The sequence below is a fragment of the Leptonychotes weddellii genome, chromosome 6, assembly GCF_054177405.1.
Source record: "Leptonychotes weddellii isolate Sample4059 chromosome 6, ASM5417740v2, whole genome shotgun sequence".
NCBI classification, from domain to species: domain Eukaryota; kingdom Metazoa; phylum Chordata; class Mammalia; order Carnivora; family Phocidae; genus Leptonychotes; species Leptonychotes weddellii.
This window is the reverse complement of record NC_138374.1, coordinates 8572203-8594662: the sequence shown is the minus strand read 5'-3', so window position 1 is coordinate 8594662 and position 22460 is coordinate 8572203. Positions and strand designations below refer to the sequence as shown.

Sequence of the window (22460 nt, the reverse complement as noted above, 5' to 3'; positions counted from 1 at the left end):
CTGTCTACTCACTGTGGCTTCTCCAGGGGACTGTACTTCCTTCCTCTCCTTGGGACTCAGTATTCTCCAACATGGAACGAGGAGTTGGGGGTCACGATTCTGAATCCTCTGTTTAGGGGTGCTTGCTTGGATACAAGTTTGGTCATCTCCGGCGGGGGGAGGGGGTCTTGGCTGGTGGCCAAGAGAATAAGCCACGATCTTGTTTCTTTGGGAATGTTAGACTTGCAGACAAGGCTCTTGGTTACCCAGCACCTGATACTCTGCGTGGCCTGCAGTGGGTACTCCATAAGCGCTTGCTGAATAATTCAACCCAACTGACTATCAGGTGAGTGGGAGGCTTCCTGTCCTGGAAAATCAGGTCAGACAGGACTGAGAGGCAGACGCTGGGTCTCACTTCCAGCTCTGCCATTAGACTGTTAGCCTCTAAGCAAGTTCCTTACGCACTCTGAGCCTCAGTTTCCTTGCCTGTAAAATGTGTGTAATGCTAGGGTCTACCACATGGACATATTATGGAGATTGCATAAAAATAATGTGTGTAAAGACCTTAGCAGAGTGCCTGCCTGGCATGCAATAAGCACTTAAATATCAGGGGTAATTGTTTTTCTTATTAGTATCATTATTACCATCATAATTTGAATGATGCTAATACTATTATTAAGGCAGGTTACTGGTAAACACGTGCGCTTTGACACATGGATTAGCTGAAATTTGCTGAAGTTCATTTGCATCTGCCTTGGATTCTCTGGAATGGGTCACTACCCTCTAAAGATACCTCCCATCCCTGAGCCACCAGCCTCCCTACCCAGGTGACTTCAGTGTTGCAACATTATATTTGATGGGACCACTAAGTCCAACTCCTCTTGAGGGCAGTCCTTCTGGCCTCAAGACCAGGGTTCTTTTCAACCAACCCACTGGCACCGAGGTGAGTAAGCATCACCTTGGCCAAGCCCAGCAAGCCGCCCAGGTCAAGCCTTCCAGCACACACGGGGAATGCATTCTTTTCCTTGGGGAACTCGGGCTTTGGGGTTAACCCCTTGCCAAGAGTGGCTGCAAAGAAGCTGAAACCTAACATTTGTGGGAGGGAGGGAGCGCCTGTGTGGGTGGGCCCAGCTGGGGCTACGCCAGAGGAACGCAAGCTCCAAGTGCATCTTACGGGACAGATTGCCCCGACTCTTTTGGCACAACGTTTTGAGCTGCTGGCCCATCCCAAACCTCCTAGAGGAAGGGGCAGGGCTGAAAGTTGTCTGTCCTTGCCTAGCGGCCAGACACCATAGCACGATGGCTGCAGGAGACCCTTCCTGGCAGGTGACCAAGCCGCTGGAATTTAAACATGCATGGCCAGCGTTGGCAGAAAGTGAGAATTTGGGGGAGCAGGGAGTACAAGCCTTGGCGTGAGGTCTCAGCTCCAGGCCAGACTGCCTGTCCAGGCCACCTATGAAGGATGTCTGGGATGGGAGCTCCTCTGACTCCCGAGTCATGGTCGCAGGGATGCTCACCCCTTGAGACAGGTACCACCTCATGCCTGGCTCAGAGTTTCCTAGTCATGAAATATCACAACCAGAAGAACTTCAGGCCCTTCAGCCTCCTCATTTTACAGATGAGAAACCTGATACCCAGAGAAGGTGTGTGACTTCCTTAAGGACACACAGCTTGTCCCGGGACCACTAAGTCCAACTCCTCTTGAGGGCAGTCCTTCTGGCCTCAAGACCAGGGTTCTTTTCAACCAACCCGCTGGCACCGAGGTGAGTAAGCACCACCTTGGCCAAGCCCAGCAAGCCGCCCAGGTGAGCCTGGTTTGAACTGATGTTACAGATTGCTTTCATCAGGGGGTGGTGGTGGCTGAAAGTAATCCTGTGCTCGGGTCACGTCTGAGAAAGCAGCGAATGCAGGCTCCCTCTGGCTTCTTTGCAAAATAAGCTGCAGCCTGTGTGTGGTGCCAGCTCTGGCCTTCCTTTCCTTGTGGCTGGTAAGCATTTGCAGGAAGAGAGCAGGAAACCCGCTGTGAAAAGTTAGTTGGACGACTGCTCACAGATTCTCTAATTTGCCACGATTTGGGGAGTGTGCAGATGTGGATGGGGAGGGCAGTCTCGGACGAGAGTTCAAGAGCATGTTCTGTCAAAACGTGAGTGTTGTCTCCTTCTAGCTATGTGTCTGTGTGAGCGGTTTTCTAGGAAACCCTCAGAGTGGTTTCTCTCTAAGTTTCTTTACAAACAGTTGAGCCATGAGGGCTTGGGAGGTAAAATACTCTTTTTTTAAAGATTTTATTTTTTAAAGATTTTATTTATTTGAGAGAGAGAAAGAGAGCACAAGTGGGGGGAGGGGCAGAGGGAGAAGCAGACCCCCCGCTGAGCAGGGAGCCCAACGCAGGGCTGGATCCCCGGACCTCAGGATCATGACCTGAGCCGAAGGCAGATGCTCAACCAACTGAGCCACCCAGGCGCCCCTTTAAAGATTTTAAGTAATCTCCTCACCCGATGTGGGGCCTGAACTCACAACCCGGAAATGAAAAGTCGCAGGCTCCTCCGACTGAGCCAGCCAGGCACCTGGAGATTAAACCCCCTTACCGGTCAGGGCAGGGTTTAGCTTTGCTTTTGCCCGAAGATGGGAAGCTTGTCCATTAGAAACCACGAGGCTCTGGGTTGAATTGAGGTTTATCCCTCCTATTTGGTTCATGTTTTATCTTGAGTGGAGGGTAATTATTCTGTAGAGATGGCCCCAATGCGGGCAGTTTTTGCTCTTCAGGAGCTCCCCTCGCATTCTGCGTTGGGGAACCCTAACTGACCCGATGCGATGCGGGAGGGAGGTTGTCTCACTTTCCTGCTCCCTCCCCCAGTCCTGAAAAGCCATCGGCTCTGCAAGTCCAAGGAAGGGCATTCTGTGCCTTCTCTTCTCAATCCCTTTTCCTTTGACATAAAACGTGGAGAAAGGTGTAAACACAGAGGCAGGCCTGGACTTCACAGGCGTCAGAGGCGGGAACTTGAGCGCGGCTGAGAGATGCCGAGCAGACTCACAAGCCCTGGTCCCAGGGTGACCCTCAGCCTGCCTTGTCCCTCCCGCTCCTCGTCAGCCCTGTAGGGAGCACCTTCTTGTTCAAGAGACCGGAGAGGCAAGTGTAGTGTCTGTGAAACCCTGTCCACCCTCCAGCTCCGCAGGAGGCCTCACCCCTGCCCCTGCCCCAGTATCAAGAGTCTTTTCTGTAACCTGACCACAGTTTGAAGACACAGACAAATGTGTTACAGTGTGTCATGTAGGATTTCTTAAGCAGAAGAGCTTGGGTGCTTGAGCTGGACAGATCTGGGTTCAAATCTGTCACTTCCTCATTCTAGGACCTCAGTCAAGTTGCTTAGTCACTTCAAACCTTAGTTTCCTCATCTGTAAAATGGGTATAAATTAGTACCTACCTCTGGAGGATTCAGTGTGATAGTGCGTGGCAAGTGCTAGCTCCGGGTTGGCACAGGCGAGTGCTCGATGTCTGTCGCCTTTGGAGAGGGAGGCCTCTGAGGGCAGGGTGTGGGCCTGGTCCTGTTCCTCAGCACAGTGGGCTGCACACAGTAGGCCCTCAACAGATGCGTGTAGATTGACTGTATCGTGTCCGGCGGGTAGAGGGTGTGTGTATTTGATACATGCCTCAAAAGCTCTCTGTGGGCCAGGTTAGTTCAACGACACAACAGAATCACTGTGGTGATAAGCCATTCACTCATCCATTTATTCATTCATTACGTAGGAGGGCCTCCTACGTAAAGGTCCCATGCTGGGTGCTTAAGGCAGAGTTTCTCATGCTCAGCACCACTGACACTGGGGCCTGGGTGATTGCTGGGGAGGGCTGTCCTATACATGGTAGGATGTTCAGCAGCCTCAATGCTGGTAACGTCTTCCAAGTCGTGACGATCAAAAATGTCCCCAAACACTGCCAAATGTCCCCTGGTGGGCCAGGCTGTCCCTGGTGAGCCACTGCTCCTGGGCTGTGCCACTCACGATGTGGGTCCTTATACTAGCAGCCTCAGCAGCACCCGCGAGCCTTTTTTAGAGAGGCAGAACCTCGGGTCCTACCCCAGACCTGCTGAGCCAATCAGTGCTATACAAGGTGACTCGTTCACACCTTGTATAGAGTTGAAGACGCCGCTGAGTTCATGGGCCACCCTGTGAGTAGCAGGGATCCAGGGCACTGTGTTCAACCTTGGCTGCACGCTGAAATCTCCTAGCGGGATTTTTTTAAAAATACTGATGCCTGGGTGCCACCGCCAGGGTTTCTGATTTAATTGATAGAGGGGTGTGCCCCGGGCACAGGGAACTTTCACAGTTCCCCAGGTGATTCTGTTGGGCAGCCAAGTTCAAGAACCGCTGGTCTAAGGAATATAAAGGCAAATCAAAGACTCGGGCTTCAGATGCTTATTTGTCTGGTGGGGAGATGAGACATGTACGTTATCATTCTCATCGTGTGGACTGAACCAAGCCCTGCGACCATCCCTCACTCCCCTCCCTCCAGACCCTCCCAATATATCGAGGCTAATCATCAAATGTTTTATTTTTTCACCCTTACCCTGATGTCACACCGATATCGGACTCTGACTCCTGGAGATTATTTTTCTGCCCAGGAAGACAGTCCAGCGGGCAAAACTTTGCTTCCCATTGAGTCAATGACTTACATAAAATTAGGACAAGGCCAAGTTCAAATGCGGGCTGAGCTGAGCACACTTTCAGGCAATGTGGGCCTGTGTGTGAAGTAGGCTTTGTGCGCACTCCAGGAAAATTCCAAGGCCCCATCTAGAAATTCTGGATGAGGCTAAGAAGTCCCGTGGAAAGCTTCCCCCATACATTTCCTGCATGTATTTTGGGTTCCGGCTGACATTTCATCTTAGCATGGGCGGAGGTAATGGCCGAATTTTTCGAAGGCCTGAATCCCGCCTACAAATATTTCTCTCCGCGCATACAACTAAGTTCTGATGGGTTGCAGCTCAGGAATGTACCTCACTGCTTGGACAGCCCTTCATGGAATGTGAGGACTTTTCTGAGAAGCCCAAAGCAGTGATTCCTTCTTGAAAAAACTAACAAACAAAGAAGAACAACAAAAAACTTTCTCAGAGTTCACTAGTGAAGTAGATCTTATTTTATTAGTATGAGGGCTGAACTCACATGATAGAGCCGGGCGCTGGTCCTGGGTTCCTCATGGCATATTTTCTGCCAACAGGTTCAGAGTGTATAAAAATAACGTGAAGCTTAGCTCTTTGTCACTGCGGGCTGGTTAGGAGTTTGGGTTCGTAGATGCACAGCCTGTGTGTGAACGTGGTTCTGCTGGGTGCGAGCTGGGATAAGAGACCTCCAAAGCTGTTTCCTCCTTTGTCAGCTGAGGACAGTAGGCACAAAGGCCCATCATAGGATTAAACGAGAGAAGAGATGAAAGTCACTTAGAACACCAGCTGGCTGGCAAATGCTCACAAATGTTAGCGAATATGATAGTAGTCATTTAAAAAAGTTTTTCAATCACCTTTTCGGCTTCCTTTATCTGATTGTTAAGTGGGGAAGGCAGAGAGCAAGCCGTCATGGGGATGGTACATTGCCACCCTTCCAAGCTGGCGGATGATGGGACAGTCCTCTAGGTGAGCATACTTTTGGGGTTTGGGTTTCTGGTGGCTGGGTGAAGCCCTGAGGTCCACCTTGCTGCAGAAAGAAGGGCCTTAAGATGCGGTGAGGTCCTGGGCGGACGGGCTGAGGGAGGCTGGTCCCCGAGGAGGGGACTCTTCTGCTAGGACAGGGCCAAGGTGGCAGTGATGAGCTGTGGGCTGAGAGTCAGCACAGCTGGGATGAAGCCCACCGTCAGGGCGGGGAATGGGGAAGACTCGGTTTCCTGCCCTCGAGCGGACCACACTCTGGTTCAAGAGACAGCACGCAGGCATTAAAAGATTAAGACAGCTCAGGGCCCTAATCGTCTTTGCCTTTCATTTGGTAATCATTGTAGGTGGCCACCAGTACTTATCTGGAAGGTATTGTCTGGGAGACAAGGAGTTTGTCGCTTCTGTCCTCGCCTCTCTCCCAGGACCTGGGAGGACCTAACACACTGCAGGTGCTTGAGAAATATTTGTTGAATGAGTTGATCATAGACTTTGTTATCACAAAATGTTCCTAGGTATAGTCAAGAACAGATTTAATTCTCATGACCTAGAACATTCTATTTCTCTTCCGTCCACTTTCCTTCTTTTCTTAGCTCAGTGTTTCAGCGATGTTCTTTGGGCGTGTACCACTTTGAAGACTTTGACCTTATCTCTGGGCCTCTTGTATCATTACCTACTTACTATTTTTCCTTATACTGCTTCATTTGTATTTCAGTGTATTACTCTGTTTTGTCCTAGGTAATGTCTGTGAAGTTATGGGCTTGGTGTGCTAATTATGTTTCTTTCCTAATATGCTTTAAATGCATAATTATTAAAATAGCCTCATATGAGAAATCTGAATATGGTACCACCTCCTTGTCCTCTAAAACTCTCTGCTCAAGTATTCCCTCTTCTGGAAAAATCTCCCCATACTTCCTGCAGGGCTGATTCAATATTCCCCTTCTGCCTATGGCATGTAGTAGCCACTCCCTCATCTGACTGTAGGAGTGAGTACAGGGACCACGAGGCATCTGACTTTGCACAGGGCCCCCAATAGCAGGTGCTCAGTAAGCGATTTTGATCGACTGAATGAAACTCCTTGAGTCTACAAAAACATACATTGCCTGGCTACATATGGGTGCCCTGTTCTTCTGTGAGGACAACATGCTATATCATTCAGGGACCTGGTGTTTCTGAGCTTGCCCTCGGGGGCCCATCAACAAGGCAGATATATGAACTTCCATTTTGACTCACACCCCCAGCAAAGAGCTAGTGTGTTCTTTGTCCAGGGAGACATCACATACTCCACATCAGTGAACCAGCCAGCCCTGCAATAGTTCTAGTCTCTGGCCTTGTTTCCCAGATTTCTCCATGTATCAGACTGTGGCATTGGCAATCCAGGGAGGGGGCTCTTGGTCCGGTGGGGTAGAAGCAAGTCCTTGGATAGAATGGAGGTTCCTTTCAGTCTACTGAAATAACTTCTAATACACACACTGCACCCTCTCATTCTTCCTGCTCCAAATGCCAGTGCACCTGGTGTCTGCTCGTGTTCTTGTTCTGCACGCCTGCTTCTTGCCTCTCCAGCATGAGCCCATCTTTCCTGCCTTATACATGTTGATACCCCCGTAAGCACCTGGAACAGTGATTGTGGATGCTTATGAATATTTTATTAGTTTGCAGGTGTTTATGTGTCAGGCAAATTTGGGCACAGGTTTCTGGCCCAGCTTCCCATTTTCACGTGCCTTGTCACTTCTTAGCCAAAGCAAAATATTGTTGGCCACAACAGAGTATGAAAGGAACTACAAACACACAGCAAAGCCTTCTTTAGTGCTCAAGGTGGGGGCATTTCCTAGACACCAACTTGCCTTTTGGATTCCGGAAGACTCCCTTGGCAAATGATCTCCCATCTGCTCTGTAGTTTTTCATTGCTTTCTGCAGCCTTGGGTCTAGTATCTTCCAAAGGAGCACTTCCCAACATCCCGGTTGACAGTTCCCTCAGGATGCTTTTGGCGGCAAGGAACAGACAGCCCAATGCAAGACAACGTCAACAGTAATCGGTCCACCTGGCGGGGAGTCCAGAGACAGGGCACTTTTAAGGTGGAGTGTTTCATTAGGACATTTCATCTTCCCTCCTGCCCACATGGAGTATGTTGGCAGACATCCCCTTCATTGTTTCAAGCTGGCTGCAGCAGCCCCAGGCATTGTGCCCTCAAGATGATGCCAAGAAGCAGGAGGACATCTGGACAGGAGATATGCCATCTTGTGTTTTCTCTAAAGAGTGAGGGAAAGGACACTATAAGCCCAGCTGACTTCCCTTCCTGTCTCACTGGTGAAGGGTGTGTCACATGACCACACCTACATTAATTATTTGAATATAAGCAAGTAAGTCAATAAGGAGAGGGAAGAGCAGTTTTGGAGACAACCAATGACTCCTGCCACAAAACTTTAGTTTCAGAGTTTCTCCCAGTGTGGTTTGGAAAGCATCTCCATCCAGAATCTGCTTGCCGCTAAAATGTACGTTCTTGAGAACCAACCCCCCTTTCCTGACCTCCTGAACCAGAATCTCTGGGAGCATTTTAACAATAACCCAGTGAGTCTTATGTGCACTGAGTTTCAGACCATGGGTCTGGTGTTTGTGGTTGTCTCTCATTAATATTTACAGATTGTAGTTGGTCCTTTATCAGGGAGGCTGCGAGAGCAGAAAAAAATAAAGAGCTAGCCTTCAAAAATTCTCTTCCCAGTCCTTGCCTTTTGGAGATTCAAACAGAAATATTAACTGATACAATGATGATATCTAGGGTTTGTTTCAAAATAATCCGGGTGGCAGTGGGGAAGTGAGCAATGTGAATGAAACAGAATTGGCCACGATTTGATAATATTGAAACTAGGTAATATACATAGGGTTCATTATACTGTTCTTTCTACTTACATTGAAAAAAAAAATCTCCTTTCAGACACCTGCTGTGTCTCTGTGCAGCCTTTGACATGGGGTGTGTCACTCTCCTTGAGACTCAGGTTGGGATCTAGGGACCCAACAGCACACATTCTTTCCTAGAAAGCAGCATTTGCACATTTTCATTTCCCCCCCTTCTCTCCAAATGAACCTTTGCTCCAAACAAAATCTTATGCGGAACCCAAAGGTATGACCCATAAAAGTGCAGTTGTTGTGGTTACAGATGCTAAGGGTGCCTCCTGGGCAGCCTTTATGGTCACTCCAGAAACCCCAGGACTCCAGAAGACAGTTTAACAGTGACTGCCCTATTGCATTGCGGACAACACTCATACAGATTGCATTTCTGCTGAGGCCTTGGGGGCCTTGTCCTCAGACCCAAGAAATTCTTACGGCGTGAAGATTCAGTCATGGATACAAGTACTAAGGCACATGCTTCCTGCCTGTGACTCAGTCTTTTCCTCTAGATTCCATGGATCCCCAGCCAGAGGGCACAAACACGCATATCCCTTCCTCTGTGTCAGCAGTGTGGTGTTACCCTGACCTGCAGCAGGAAGAGGCAGGCCATGCATGTTTACTGTCGCTTCAGGTTTACCATCTGGGCAGCACGTCTGGCTGTGGTTGGGACCAGAGCTGGGTGGGTCGGCGGAGAGTTTCCGGTGTGGATGCATCTCGGTCAGGTATCGGGATTTGACTTTCAATCCCCTGTGATGTTGGGAGCTCTTGACTTCATCTTCTAATGAGTATGTCCTACTCTGGACCATGGCTCTGTGTGCCTGCTGGCTGCTCAACCCCACTGCACTGTTTGAGTATGGCGATGCCTTGGAGAAGGGCTGGGGGCAATGAGTGATCTGAGACTCTATGTCTCTATTCCTAGAATCCAAGATACTTTCATAAAATCCTTCAAAGAAGAGTCAATCATAGTAATAACCAGATACCTACTGTATCCATTTCCTATCGCTGTTGTGACAAATTACCACCGAGTGGCTTAAGACAATACAAATTTATTTTCTCACAGTTCTGCAGGTAAAACATCTGACATGGGTCTTGCTGGACTAAAATCAAGGTGTCAGTAGGGGGTGTGTTCTTTTCTGGAAGCCGGAGGGAAAAATCCATTTCCTTACTTTTTCCGCTGCCACATTTGTTGGCTCACAGTGCCCTTCCTCCACCTTCAAAGCCAGCACAGCATCTTCACATCTTTCTTTGTCTCTGCTTCCTCTCTTCCTGACCTCTTCTCTTCCTCTTTCACTTCGAAGGACCCTGAGGATTACATGGGGTCCACCTGGATAATCTAGGATAATCTTCCTATTTTAAGGTCAGATGATTAGCAACCTTAATTCCATCCATAATCTTAATTCCCCTTTGCCTTGTCAATTAATATATTCACAGACCATGGAGATTAAGATGTGGACATCCTCAGGGGGGGGACATCAGCTGGCTGACCACACGAGTGGGTTTCAAAGCATAGTAGTACCTTCCTTTGTCATGAAAAATATGCATCCAGCAAGGAGGGGCTGTTGCAAGTGAAAGGGATGGCACCTCAAATGCATCTTTGTTCTTGGCTTAATTGGAGTGTTTGAGCTTAATAAGGTAGACAATGGGGGTTTTTGTTTGTTTGTTTTGTTTTGTTTTGACCGTAGATGGGCATGACCTGGAAATTAGGGCACAGGACACAGAAAAGAAAAAATAAAAGAAAACCTGGGCATTCCAATTCTTACTTTACCAACAGTGGATGGTATACATTTAAGCAAATTAGCCTATTTTGGTCTCAGTATCACATTTGTGAAATGGGTACATTAATACCCATTGTGAACAAGGAATCTACTGAAATTTCTATCAGAAATGTGGCTCTTAGAAGCATGGTGTTTAAAGACAATGTTTTTAGTGGAAGGTAATAAATTTCTTTATTCTACATGGAATTCTCATTTAGGGCCATCAAGCCTTGGGCATCTGTTTCTTTAAGAGGAAGAAGGGAAGCGTTGAGTCATTTGTGAGTCTCTTGCCCTTTGGTCCCTGCATATAAAATAAAGCAAAGCTTTCTTGAAACCAAACTTAAAATAGGAAGCCTGGCATCCACATATAGCCACAGGCTCTTAGTTCTTTTCCTTCTTCTTTCTGCCTAGCTGCAGAAATAGCCCAGGGAAAGGTGATACCTTGCCGTGATTCCAGGGGCAGGTAAGCGCCACTCCTGGGTAAGAGGTCGATGTTAGCAGAAGAGTTGATGTGGGGCCCAAGAAGGGAAAAAATAAAACCAACAACTCCAGATAGAAACAGGCGCCCTGGAAATATGGCAGCGGGGAGCGGTTTGGGTTTATAGTCTCTGCCTACTTCAGAGGGTGCAGCAGCCCAGGAGAAGGCACAAGTTTTGCAAACTGTAGAGCACAGCGCACTCTAAGGCTCTGTGGGCAAGCAGTGTTAGTTAGGTCGACGCAGAGAAAGAAGGAAGAGTGAGAATTTGGCTCCAGGAACTAGTGCGGCACCATTTCGTCCCCACCTTCTTTCGGGGGCCTGCTCCCCGCTCCCAAGCTCCCAAGCGTGTGTGGATCGCCGCGTTGGGACACATGGCCCGCGCTCGGCCTCAGGCGTTTCGCACGGTGCCTCCCCCGCGGTTGCCCCGCGTAATGGGAAGCGCCGTGGAAAAACTCAGACCTGTAACAAGTGGCCATGCCTCGGGGACTCCTGGAAGCAGCCCGCCGTGCGTTCGGGAGCAGCGGCCGGGCGGCGCTGCGGCGTCGGTCGGGCTGCGCCCGTCCCCGGCTGGCTGCGCGGCCGCCGGGGCCCCGGGGCTCCCGGGCGCGCCGCCGCCGGCCCCGCGCATTCCTGGCCCGGGAGGAGAGCGCGGCGGGCGCCCTGCGCGAGCAGCTGGCTGCGCGCGGGCCCTCGGAGCGCCGAGAGCTGGGGGAGGAGCCTGGCCCGGCCGCCGCCGCGCTCCCAGTCATTGGCCTTTTGTGCTGCAACTTTGCCCGACCCTCGGGGGCCGCGCCGCCCCCGCGCCCGCCCCGCGCCGTTGCCCGGGGAAAGTTTGCGTCGCCGGGCCGGGCCGGGCCGGGGGGTGGACTCCGCGCGCCGCCGCTCGGCTCGGGAAACTCCGCCGCTCGGGGCTCTTTGGCAGTCGCGTCCCCGAAGAAAGGCGACTCCGCGCGAGCCATCCGCGAACGCCCCGGGCCGGTAAGTGCGCCGCGGCCACCGGCGGGCGGGCGCCCGGGGTCAGGGAGGAGACGGACGTCCCCAGGACCTTGGCCGCCAGACAAAGGCGTGCTGGAAGTGGTAGCCGCAGCTCACTTTATCTTTCCCCAAGAGGCACTGGCTATGGGCAGGAGAGAGGCGAGGCACGCATTTGTGTCCCCTGCTGGCAGAGGAGTGTGTCTGCGGGGCAGCTGGCGGGCCCGGGGCGTGTGCCGGGGAGGCTCGCTCCGTCCGTGAGACCGCTCGGGGTGCGCGCCCGCGGCTGGGGTCCCCGCCCAGGGTCGAGGTCTCCGCCCGCGGTTGGAGTCTGCGCGTGTGCCCGGGTCTTCGCCCTAGCTGGGGTCCGTGCCCGGAGCCGCGGTCCCCGCCCATAGATGGAGTCCCCGCATGCATTTGGGGTTCGGGACCGGGGCTCTGCGCCACCCCCGCGGGGGCTCCTTCCGAGTTCAAGCGGTGCCACCCGGTCGCGTGGGGTCACCCCCGGCGGTCCACGGCGGCGCGTGGATGAGCCATAAAACTGCACTGCATTTCCTCCGAGTTGGGGACTTTTAAATTCTCGAATAGTTACGTCAGCGGGGCCGAGCGCACTTCGGGGCTCCGGCGAGCACGTGACCCGCCGAGCTTCCCCTGAGCGTCCTTGACTCCTCGGCCCCGCGGCGTGACTCTTCCTTGGCCTCTGCACGTCCTGGAAAAGCGACTTCAAAAGTCCTGATTGCTTGCACAGGCTGCGGCTCAGGCCGTGTTTGTTGTACTCCTCAGCGCTTGTCTTTGCTTACAATGGCATCGTCATCATCATCATCCCCATCGTGCTGGTAGCCTAGTTATCTCCTGGCTCTGTCAGATGCTAAGGACAGGACCTTGTGCCCGGGGAGGGGGGGGGGGCGTTAAATACAACGGAGATAGACATTGTGAGAAAATGTGTCGGGGGGCTGGGGAGGTGCGAATGGAAGCTTCGGGAAGGGCAGCCAGGGGGCCGGGTTAGCGTGCCCACAGTGTGTGCAAGGGTGCAGGAGGCTGTCCCAACCCCCTGCCGGCGCGGTACTGGACAATCAAGGGCCCTGGTGCTGGTTTCTATCCGTTTTATGCCAGAAGAGGGCGGACCTTTGTTAGAAGGCAGAGAACTCTCTGTTCTTATTTCTCTGGGATTCGCTGTGAAGCCACATTTCAAAAGCTGTTTTCATTGTAGTATTTGGAAGTGACTTTGGAAACGTCTGGGGCCATGTCCTGAGGCTGGTTTCATCTGTGGCTTCATCCATTCTCAATCACTTACATGTTTCGAAGTTGAGTCTTCACCATTGTTCTCAGGGGCCCGGTTTGAAGTCGTGGAGCTGGAGGAAGGGTTTGCTGGGGCTTGGGGAGTGGGCTACCGCCCAGCTGCCCACCATGGGCTTTCTCATCCGGAGCTCAGTCTGGGAGCTCTTGGAGAGAATAGGGCCGGTTGTGCCGGGCAGGTGAGTCCCTTGGGGCTCCTTCTCACAGGCTCTGCCCTGGGCTCAGGCATTCTCCTCAGAGGAGGGCCGGAGCAGGAAATAGGTCAGGAACTGCCCTCATCCAGATGCCACGGCTGACTCTGAGCTACCCCGAGCCTCTTTTTCAGCTCCTGCACTATCGCTAGTCCCTCATGTAAAGGTAGGCCAGGCACCATGGAGCGCAACCCCCACACAGGCATCACTGCTTATGGAGATCCAGGGAACAAATGCGCCCCCCTGGGAAACCTGCAAGGAACTGGCCTCTGGTCCCCCTGTTCATCTCCATCCTTTTTGTCTCTGAGTTTGAGCACTTAAAAACTCTTAAAATTTAAAACACTTAAAAACTTAAATATCTTAGCTGGAAGGAAACTTAAAGATCAAAGTTGCATGTTATAGATGCCCAAAGGGAGACTCAGAGAAGTCCAGCGTCACATGTGAAGGTGGGACTCTAACCCAGGATCCCAGGCACCTGGCGCGGTGTTCTCTCAGCTAAGTCCTGAGGCCTCTGTGGTCTCATCCCGCTTTGTATTGTGGTTATTTATGTTTGTCATTTCTATGGAGACAGGCACTGCTTGAGGGAGGACCTACCTAGTTTGCAGTACACTCATAAGAGTGACATGGGCCTGGGGGGGGTGGTCAGTGGTTGAAGTGAGTCCCTGCTTTCAAGGAGTGGGGTGTGTGTGTGTGGGTGTGTGTGTGTGTTTCTCCTGGGACTCGGTGTGTGTGTGTGTGTGTGTGTGTGTGTGTGTTTCTCCTGGGACTCAGGTCCGCAGCTGAAAGCAAACGGTTCTTGGATTGACTGTGGTTTGGGTTTATAGGCCCTGGTACCTTTTGCACAACGAGGAGAAGGTCCAGGAGGCTGGTGATAGAGTCTCTGACTCTTCCTGGCCAGAGGAGCAAGTCAAAAAAGAAGACCACAGAGCTGGGTGCCCGGGTCTCTCCTGTGACCTGTGACCAAGGCGTATGACATCTGGCTCGGTGGCTGGGTTTTGTCTCTCCCCCACCGAGGTCACGGTCCCTTGTTTATAACCTCAGGAATCATTTCTACAGCAACTCACTGAGATGACAAAACAGCCCATGGATTATGGAACCATTCAGGAGAAAGGAAAGGCATGAAGAAGATGACCTGGCAAAACAAAAGTTTGTAGGGAAGTGGCTCTAAAAATAGAGAGGGCAAATGAAATGTGCCGGGGCCTCTAGACAATGATCTGCAGTGGAGGTTTCATTACAGATATCTTGGGGATCAGCTCTGTCCCCCTTCCCTTCCTCTCTGGTCCCGTCTGGTCTATGCCTTCAGTCTGGCGCTTGGCAAGGGTATTTAGTGTGGCCAATTCAGAGAAAGCAAAGTTCCCAAGATGGGTTTTCCCTGGGATGGGAGGGACAGTACAGACAAAGCTCCCAGTTTCAGACTGAGCTCCTACATTTGAGTCCCTGCCCCAGCCCTACCAGCTGTGTGCCCTTGGGCAGGTCACTAACCGTCTCTGAGTCCCGACTTCCATCTCCTAATGGTGTGGACACATATCCACGTATCCCTGCCCGCTTGGCTCACAGGATTGTGGGGGCAAGTGCCATTATGTGCCTGCAAATACTGGCAAACTGTGAAGTCCTGTGCACACAGAAGGTTCTGGTTCTATTTTCACCTGGTTATGATCAAAGGGATTTGATTAGGGGAGGTGGAGTTCCTAAGACCTCTGAGAGCTTCTTTTTATTGGTATTATTTTTAAGTGGAAATGAGGAGGTGTGCTAGTGAACAGGGTTCTCTCTTATTCGGAAGCCGGCTCTCCAGCCCCCTGTTTTGCCCATCCTCCCATTTAATTGCTCATTTATAGTTTCCCCAGGAAACAAGTAAAAATAAAAGAATAGGAAACTCCCTTCAGTTCAGCTCACAGAGAGCAAATCTGGGGGAAACACTGGAAAGAAGTAGTAGTTGCTGTACCAGCTCATGTGCAGATTTGGCCGTTTCTGGTCCTGCTCAGCCCCCTGTCCTGGTGGGCTTGCATCCATGTGGGGCCTTGGAGGCCCAGGAGCCCCCTGCTGTGTCATTCAGAGCACGTGGTTACGCTCCTGAGGGCACGGGGCTGGCTCATATCATGCCAGTTCTCTCAACGGGGCCCCTTCCAAACTGAGAAGAGGTAGTAAGAGGTTGGCTCATGCCCGGGGCAGGAGCATCTTTTCCCTCCTTCTTTTATCCCTCTGATCCTCGGCTTTCCATGGCTGTCTGCCGTCCCCCTGCCTCCTTCCCATTAAACAGGCAAAGGCCTGATGTCACCTTGCATGCCTTCACTGCAGCTCACTCACCTGTGAGTTACCTGGCCCAGGAAATTGCATCTGACAGCTCCCTGTGTCGAGCTCTAGGTTGTCTGGTGGTCAGCCATGTGCCAGGGTCTCTCTGCTCCAGGGTCGGCAAGACCCTGCCTCATCTCTCCTGCTGTTCCTGGGCAGGACTACCGTGCTGGGCAGAGCCCATCTCCTGGCTTCTAGGGCCAGTGATTGTCTGCTTTGGCCCCCCGTCTCTGGAACTATGGGGTGTCCGCCTTTATTCCTCGTACAAGGTCTAGACCTCATTGCATTCTATGTGTAGGGAGAGCCGTCGGGGTTAATTGTGCGACTTGTGTAATTTGGAAGCAGAGAAAAATCTGTGACCATCAGAGGAAACTGAGGACTCAGCAAGGTTTTAAAAAACCCAACAACTAAACTTTTGCCTTGTCTGTGTCAAAACACCCTAGGCGTTCATGCAGACTCCGGTTTGTTTGTGAGCTGGATGCCTGCTCTGGGCTCGAAAAAATTAGAGAGGGAGCCGTCTCTGGCCTGAACTAAGGGGAGCCAGGCAGCTCTGGTGGTGGCAGCTGCTGACATCTTTGTGTTGTTGCTACTTTCCAAGCGTCCATACAGTCAACACGTGTTTATCGAACACCGACTGTCTGATGAGGACCTATTATGAGATTGACGCCGTGCTCTACAGATGCTTTGTGCTCTGCTTTCTTTTAACAATCCTTCCAAGTTATACAATTTGTCCCCATTTCACAGGGTCAGAAACAGGCTCAGAGAGGTTCATGGACTTGCCCAGGGCTCCAGATGGCTAGGAAATGGCAGAGCTGGATTCAGGCTCAGCTCGGTCCTGTCCAGAGTCTGGGCTGTCTTTACCACATTCGCTGCCTGCCCACCCCATGGATGACTCCGTTTGATCTCTGTGCCAGTGTTCTGGTGGAGTTGAGGCACAGTGGGTTGCCTGCATTGGCTTTCGGGAGGAGTAGGTCCCCTTGGCCGGGATCTTGACCCCAGAAGTGCTGGCCCATTTGGCAGGTGTCTTCTCTTGGCTTCGTCCCTTTGATCAGGGGGACAGCTGCATCATCACTCACCTGATCCTGTGGCTTTTCCCAGTACCTGGGTTTGGTAATTTCTTTATCTTTTGCAAAGAACAGTGGGTACTACCTCCCTGCCTTGTCCCTCCTGGAATGACTTCCTCCCCTTTGAGCTTGTCATCAACTGCTGTCCTTGGGCTCACTAACCGCACCCAGTGTGGGGTGTGGGATTGATAGCCATTTTTAAGGCGTGATTAAGTTGTATATGAGAAAAAGGTTCTCCCTCTGCACCTCCTCTCCACCACCAGGTCTCCTGGGAGCTGGAGCCTTGAGTCAGCAGGTTACCCCCTGCCTCCCATCCTTAAGTCCTAACCAGGAATCTGGCCCCTGGCCAAGGGGCCCTACCCAGGGCTTCCTCCAAGCCATCCGTTTCAGCCAGCCCAGGGGCTGCACCTCCAGAGCCTCAGGGTTTCCAGATCAGAAAAATCACTGAGCTAGAAGGGAACATAGAGGACAAACAGTGCAAACCTCCTTTTATGGAGGACGCACCTGCAGCCCAGGGAGGAAAAGGTCTTGCCCGGCAGCCCCATGCTGGCTGTTCACCTCCTTTTCGTGGGAAGGCAGACCCCACCAGGCTGCTTTGCCTGTCACTGTTCATTGCACATCCTTGAGGGAGATGCTGCTCGTGCCCATGCATCCTTTCTGCCTGTGAGGGCTGGAGTCCGAGCAGGGGATGGTGCTCAGCTCAGTGTGGCCCTGGGTAGGGTGACTTCCCTGCCCAGAGGCTCGATTTGCTCTTCGTGCAATGGGCTTCCCGTTGCTCAAAGTGGCAAAGGGCCCGGCCAGTGCCTGGCACGTAGTGGGTGCTCATAAACATCGGTTCCCTCTGTTGCCACCTGTATTCATTCCGATCCCACGACAGTGCCCTGGCGGGGGGCGGGGCGAAGGAGCAGCACGTACACCTCGGGGCACACACCTGGGCAGGGGAGGCAGGCGTGTGGACTGTGAAGAAGCACCTGCAGGGTGCTCTGTTGGGAAGACAGTGTACCCCGCTGTGTTTGTATTACTGATGCTGGGTCCTTCGAGGGAGGAAAGTTACGGGACTGGCCTCAACCCTCACCGCTCCCTGGCCAGGCAGGGACTACCATTGCCTTCTTTGACAGATGGGGAAACTGAGGCTTGAAGGAGCCTTTCCACAAGGTCACACAGCTCTTTATTGCTGGAGTGGGGGCCCAGCCTCCAGCCCCCTGCCCCATCCTGCCTCTCAGCGAAGAGGGGGAGGGGCCTTATTTCTTCATTGGTAAAGGCCCAGTACCGAGGCCCAGGGCTTACCAGGAGTGTGCAAAAAATGTTTGGCCCTGAAATATGAAAAGCACAGCTCAAAACTGAAATGGACAGATGTTCCGTGTTAGGTGTCTATAAAATGTCACATAGTGTCACCCTCATTGTTGGAACTGTTACCTCTTTGATGCCATTGGTTTTCCTCCCTGTGGCTCTGTCCCTTGTGGCTCATTCATCCCCGTCAGCTTTTTCCTTGCTGACGCTGGGCTGGGAAGATGGCAGGGAACAAGGTGGAGGGTCCTTTCCTGTTGCTGCAGCCACGATCCCCCTGCTGGCCTGTCCCCCCAGGGGCCTCTGCCACCTCCGCCTCCTTGTGCAGCTGAACTCAGACGGAACTGTGGCGTGCCCACTGGGGGAATGGCCGGGGCCACCGCGTGGGTTCCTATGATGAGGACAGGTCAGTGGCAGAAGGCCCGGGTGCTCGCCATGCTGTCTCTTTGCCAAGGGACTTAATTCCGTGAGCCTCAGTCTCCTATTCTATAAAATAAGTTGTCTGCCAACTACATAGGGGTGGGGGAGGATCCTAAAACAACACCGTTTGGTGGAGATCTAACATACTATACAAATACAAGTAGCTGTGTATTTTCTTAAGTTATTTTAAAAAAAATTTTTAGTATTTTTTTTTTTTTAACTGAAGACAAATCTTTAAATTGCTGGCCTTTCTTATATGGGAGTGGAAAATCTCTGTTCTCCCTGACATGGGCTCTAGGATCTCTCAGACACGTTGCTTTTCCTGGAGTCGCGTGGGAGATTCTTCCTGTTCTTAGCTCGAGCCAGGCCCCCCACGCTGTGGGGTTGCCTGGATCCTGTGTTTTGGGGCCTGGGTTCAAATTCTGACCACTTTATACCCCTTCGAAAGGCTAGATGAGCAAGGGTGTGCACAACTCTTCACCCCAGGCTCCGCGCTTAACAACGTTCGCTGCTCTTATGATTATTTATTGTTATATCGTCGAAACTTTTATTGTACTTATTTGCATTTGTTACAGCATTTAGTACATGCTAAAATATTATCATCAGTAAAAACAGTGTGCTTGAGACCTTCATCAGGCCCCTTATCTGTCAGGAGCTCACACTCCCCTGCTCCCAGGAATGGTGGAACTCTCTGGTTTTAGGAATCCTCTTAGCTATTGAGCCCAACTCTTGTACCTGGCCTTCAGGATTGCCAGGTCATACTCGTCCCACTTCATCGTTTGCCGGATCACAAAAGGAACACGTTGTTCTCCATAGGGACTAAAAAAGCAAAGCATTGCTTGTCCTGAGCAGGTGGATGCCTGGTAAGCCCAGCTTCTGGAGGAGAGGCCGAAGCAGAGGTCAGGTGTATCCGCCCCTCACGCCAGAGGACGAAGCTCTTGTCTCCGAACGCCAAGGGGGAGATCCGAAGAGGATGCGCAGATGTGCCCCATATGTTACGTGCCTTTACTGTGGCTCCTACCCTTGGCCAGTTGGGTCATGCCAAGCTCGCAATGGACCAACAGTTCATAAAGATGTGCGATTCCAGAAGATTCCAGTTTGCTGATTTATGACAGGCTTTGCTTCTCTTTTTGAAACCGGACTGAGCAGATGTGAGCAGCACGGGGCTCTATCTCAGCTGTGTCGTTGAGAGCTGCCCCAGTGTTTTCCGGAGTGTGCTGCATAGCTCCCAAGGGGCCTTGCCCGGAGCCTGGGTGCTGCCTGGTCATTTTAAGACCTATATATTAGAAAAAAGGAAAAGTAGCACATCAAAACCACAGCCTCACTGATGTTATTACTTAGATGGTAAATATTCTTTTAAATTGAACAACTGACTTCATCGAAAGATAAATATTAAGGTATTATGTACGAGGGAGGCATGCGGTTAGTTAATAATGTGGTTTTCCAGCCAATTAGATACTCAGAACCTGAGTCAGCTTTGCTATCTCCCCATCTCCTCCCCCGACCCCCAACACCTGGTGTCGGGTGGACATCATGAAGCCTCCTGCACAGCAGATCCCAGCTCTTCTGCAGCTGCCACGATCCCATCCAGCGTTACCTGGCACCTGAACCACTCCTTGGCTTGGCTTGCATTTCTTCTCCCAGTTATTCTCTGCTCTGGAACATGGCTCTACCCCTCAAATACTCTGCTGCTCCCCTGCTCACAAATCTCGGATGCTCCCCCTTGCTGCCCAAACAACAGATTCTTGGTCTGACTTTTGAGATCTTCTCCAAGGTCGCCTGGGCCCCAGCTGCCCAGGTGTGGGTCTGCAGCTCCCCTTCCTGATGGCCCTGTCACACGCCCCGCTGTGTCCTCTAGAACCCAAACTGAGTTCTGGGGCACTGGGGTGTGGCTGTTTGCCCGCATGCCTTTGTCCAGGAGGTTGTTGTTTCTGAAATGATTTCCAACTTACAGAAAAGCCACAAGAAGAGTAGAGTATTCCCATATTCCCTTTGTCCAGGTGCCTCATGTTGACACTTCATCCCGATGTGCTTGGTCCTTCCCCTGTATTATCGTCTCTCTTTTTCTGGATCATTTGAGAGCCAGTTGCAAACACGAAGTTGTCACCCTCCAAAATGCAAACCAAAATAAACACTTCAGTGTTCCTTTCCCCAAAACAAGGACACTCCAGAATGAGACCAACATAGCCATGCAGTCGGGAAATGGATGCACCAGGCCACCATACCCCTAGTCTTCAGAACCCATCCAGACTTACCAGCTTGTCCCCTTTTCCATCCGATCCAGGATCCAGCCCTAAAGCATGTGTCATATTCGACTGTGTGCTTGTGGACTCTCTTCAATCTGGGAGAATTCCCCAGTCTCTCCTTGTCTTTCGTGACCTTTAAGAGTACAGCTCTCTCATTCTGGAAAAATCCCTCAACCTGTGTCTATCCAAAGTTTTCTCATGACCTGGCTGGCTGGCCATTTTGCTCAGGCATCCCACAGAAGTGATGCTGTGCTCTTCCCAGCGGGTCATGTCCCCGAGCACAGTGTGATGACCGTCCCACCACCAGAGATGGCAGTCCTGGTCAGCACCTGGCCAGGTTGGTGCCCACCTGGTTTCTCCACCATTAAGTGGATCCAAGACCACACAGTGTCCTTTACTTCTTTAAACCGCCCACCTGCTTTAGCATCCTTCGATGGCTGCCTGAAATGACCACTACCCTGATGGCCCTTGAATGGTGATTTGGCTTTCATCATTCCTCCTGAGTTTCCAAGTTGGCCTTGTACTGGAAAGAGGATCTTTTCCTTCTCCTCCTCTTGTGCATTTGTGCGTCTTTGTATCTGTGTGAACTCATGGATTCTTACTTTACTTGATGGGTTATAACTCATTAGTGTCTGTATTTTTTTTATGCCCTAGTGGTCCCAGATTTGGCCAGCAGCAGCCCCTTTGAGGTAATTCTTAATGTCCTTTTGACTGACCTCTCTCCGCAGAGGGAGCTGGGAAGTAGAGGTATGTGTGTGCCCACACTCACCCCTACACCTAGTTCTGTGTTTTTCTCATTCCTCTGATTGCAACACAGCTCTGAGAGTGCTGGAGCCTAATCACCGTTTGTATTTCCAAATCCTCTGACTGTGAGGACCTGGCTCCCATTACCCTTGATAGGGTTATTTTTCTGTTACCCTCCCTGTAGGTAACACAGGGACAGCCTCTGTCCCCTCTCCTGTCACCTTCCTTGCCTTGTCCACGGCAGGGTAAGAGAAGCCTAATGGCTTTCCGTCTGAACCCTCAGAGAGAGGAGGGAGAAGCTTTTTTTAATCTGGAAAGCTCACTCCTCTGTCTGTTAAGCACTTTGCTTGCCCCGCCCCTCAGGGGGCCTTTCCAGATGGCCCCGCCTGAGAGAACCCTGTTTTTCTAAGGCAGTTTGTTCTATTAGCACCCTTCACGTTTCTTCTTACTTTAGACTTTGAACTTGCCGTGCTCTTGATTAGCCTGTCAACTCTGGAGTGTGCGATCCCTTTTCTTTTTTTAAACCGCTTTATTGAGGTATGATTGACACATAAAAAGCTGGACTTACTGACTGTCTGCAACTCGATGAGTTTGAGCTGAGGACACACCTGTGACACCCGCATCACCATCAAGGCGTAAACGTGTCCATCACCTCCCAGACTTTCCTCCCTCTCTCATTATTGGTATTAATTGTGATTATTACTCAGCGATTCCCAGGAGATTCAGCCTGGGGCTCTTCCTGGGGCACAGATTCTGTGTGTAGAGCTGACGTGCTGGCGTTTTAGACCTGAATGTGATTGCCTTCCTTTCTGAAGCCAGATCCTCTCTGCCTCCATTCTGAGGGTGACTCATGTCCCTTTGGAGAAGCACTTGTTGATGCAAGCGTCCCTCCCTGACATTCCAGCAGAAAATCAACCCTTTGCTGGCCTGACTAAATTTATAGTGGGCTGGTCCTGGCAGCTGGTGGAAGCAGCTGGTGGTTAAAATCTTGGACAGATTTTTTTTTTTTTCCTCTGAAAAATATTTCAGTCACTCTAGTCTGAGCACCACTCCTGGTAGAATTTAGAAACCATTTATAGCCTCTTGCAGTTGGTCCAAGAAGAGCTGCTTTATAAGAATCCCTCCACTCACCCAGAAGTCAGCTCTGCCCCCTTTGTAGCCATCTGGAACATAGCTGGGTCACTAGGAAGTAAGACAGAAGGGCCTTCGAGCTGCTGGTACAG

At 51.4% G+C, this 22460-nt stretch overlaps 1 protein-coding gene across 8 annotated transcripts in view; it reads left to right on the top strand.

Moving 5' to 3' along the window:
- TACC2 (transforming acidic coiled-coil containing protein 2) overlaps window positions 1-22460 on the top strand; it is a 186046-nt gene that overhangs the window by 72646 nt on the left and 90940 nt on the right. The gene's annotated exons all lie outside the window — the stretch shown is intronic.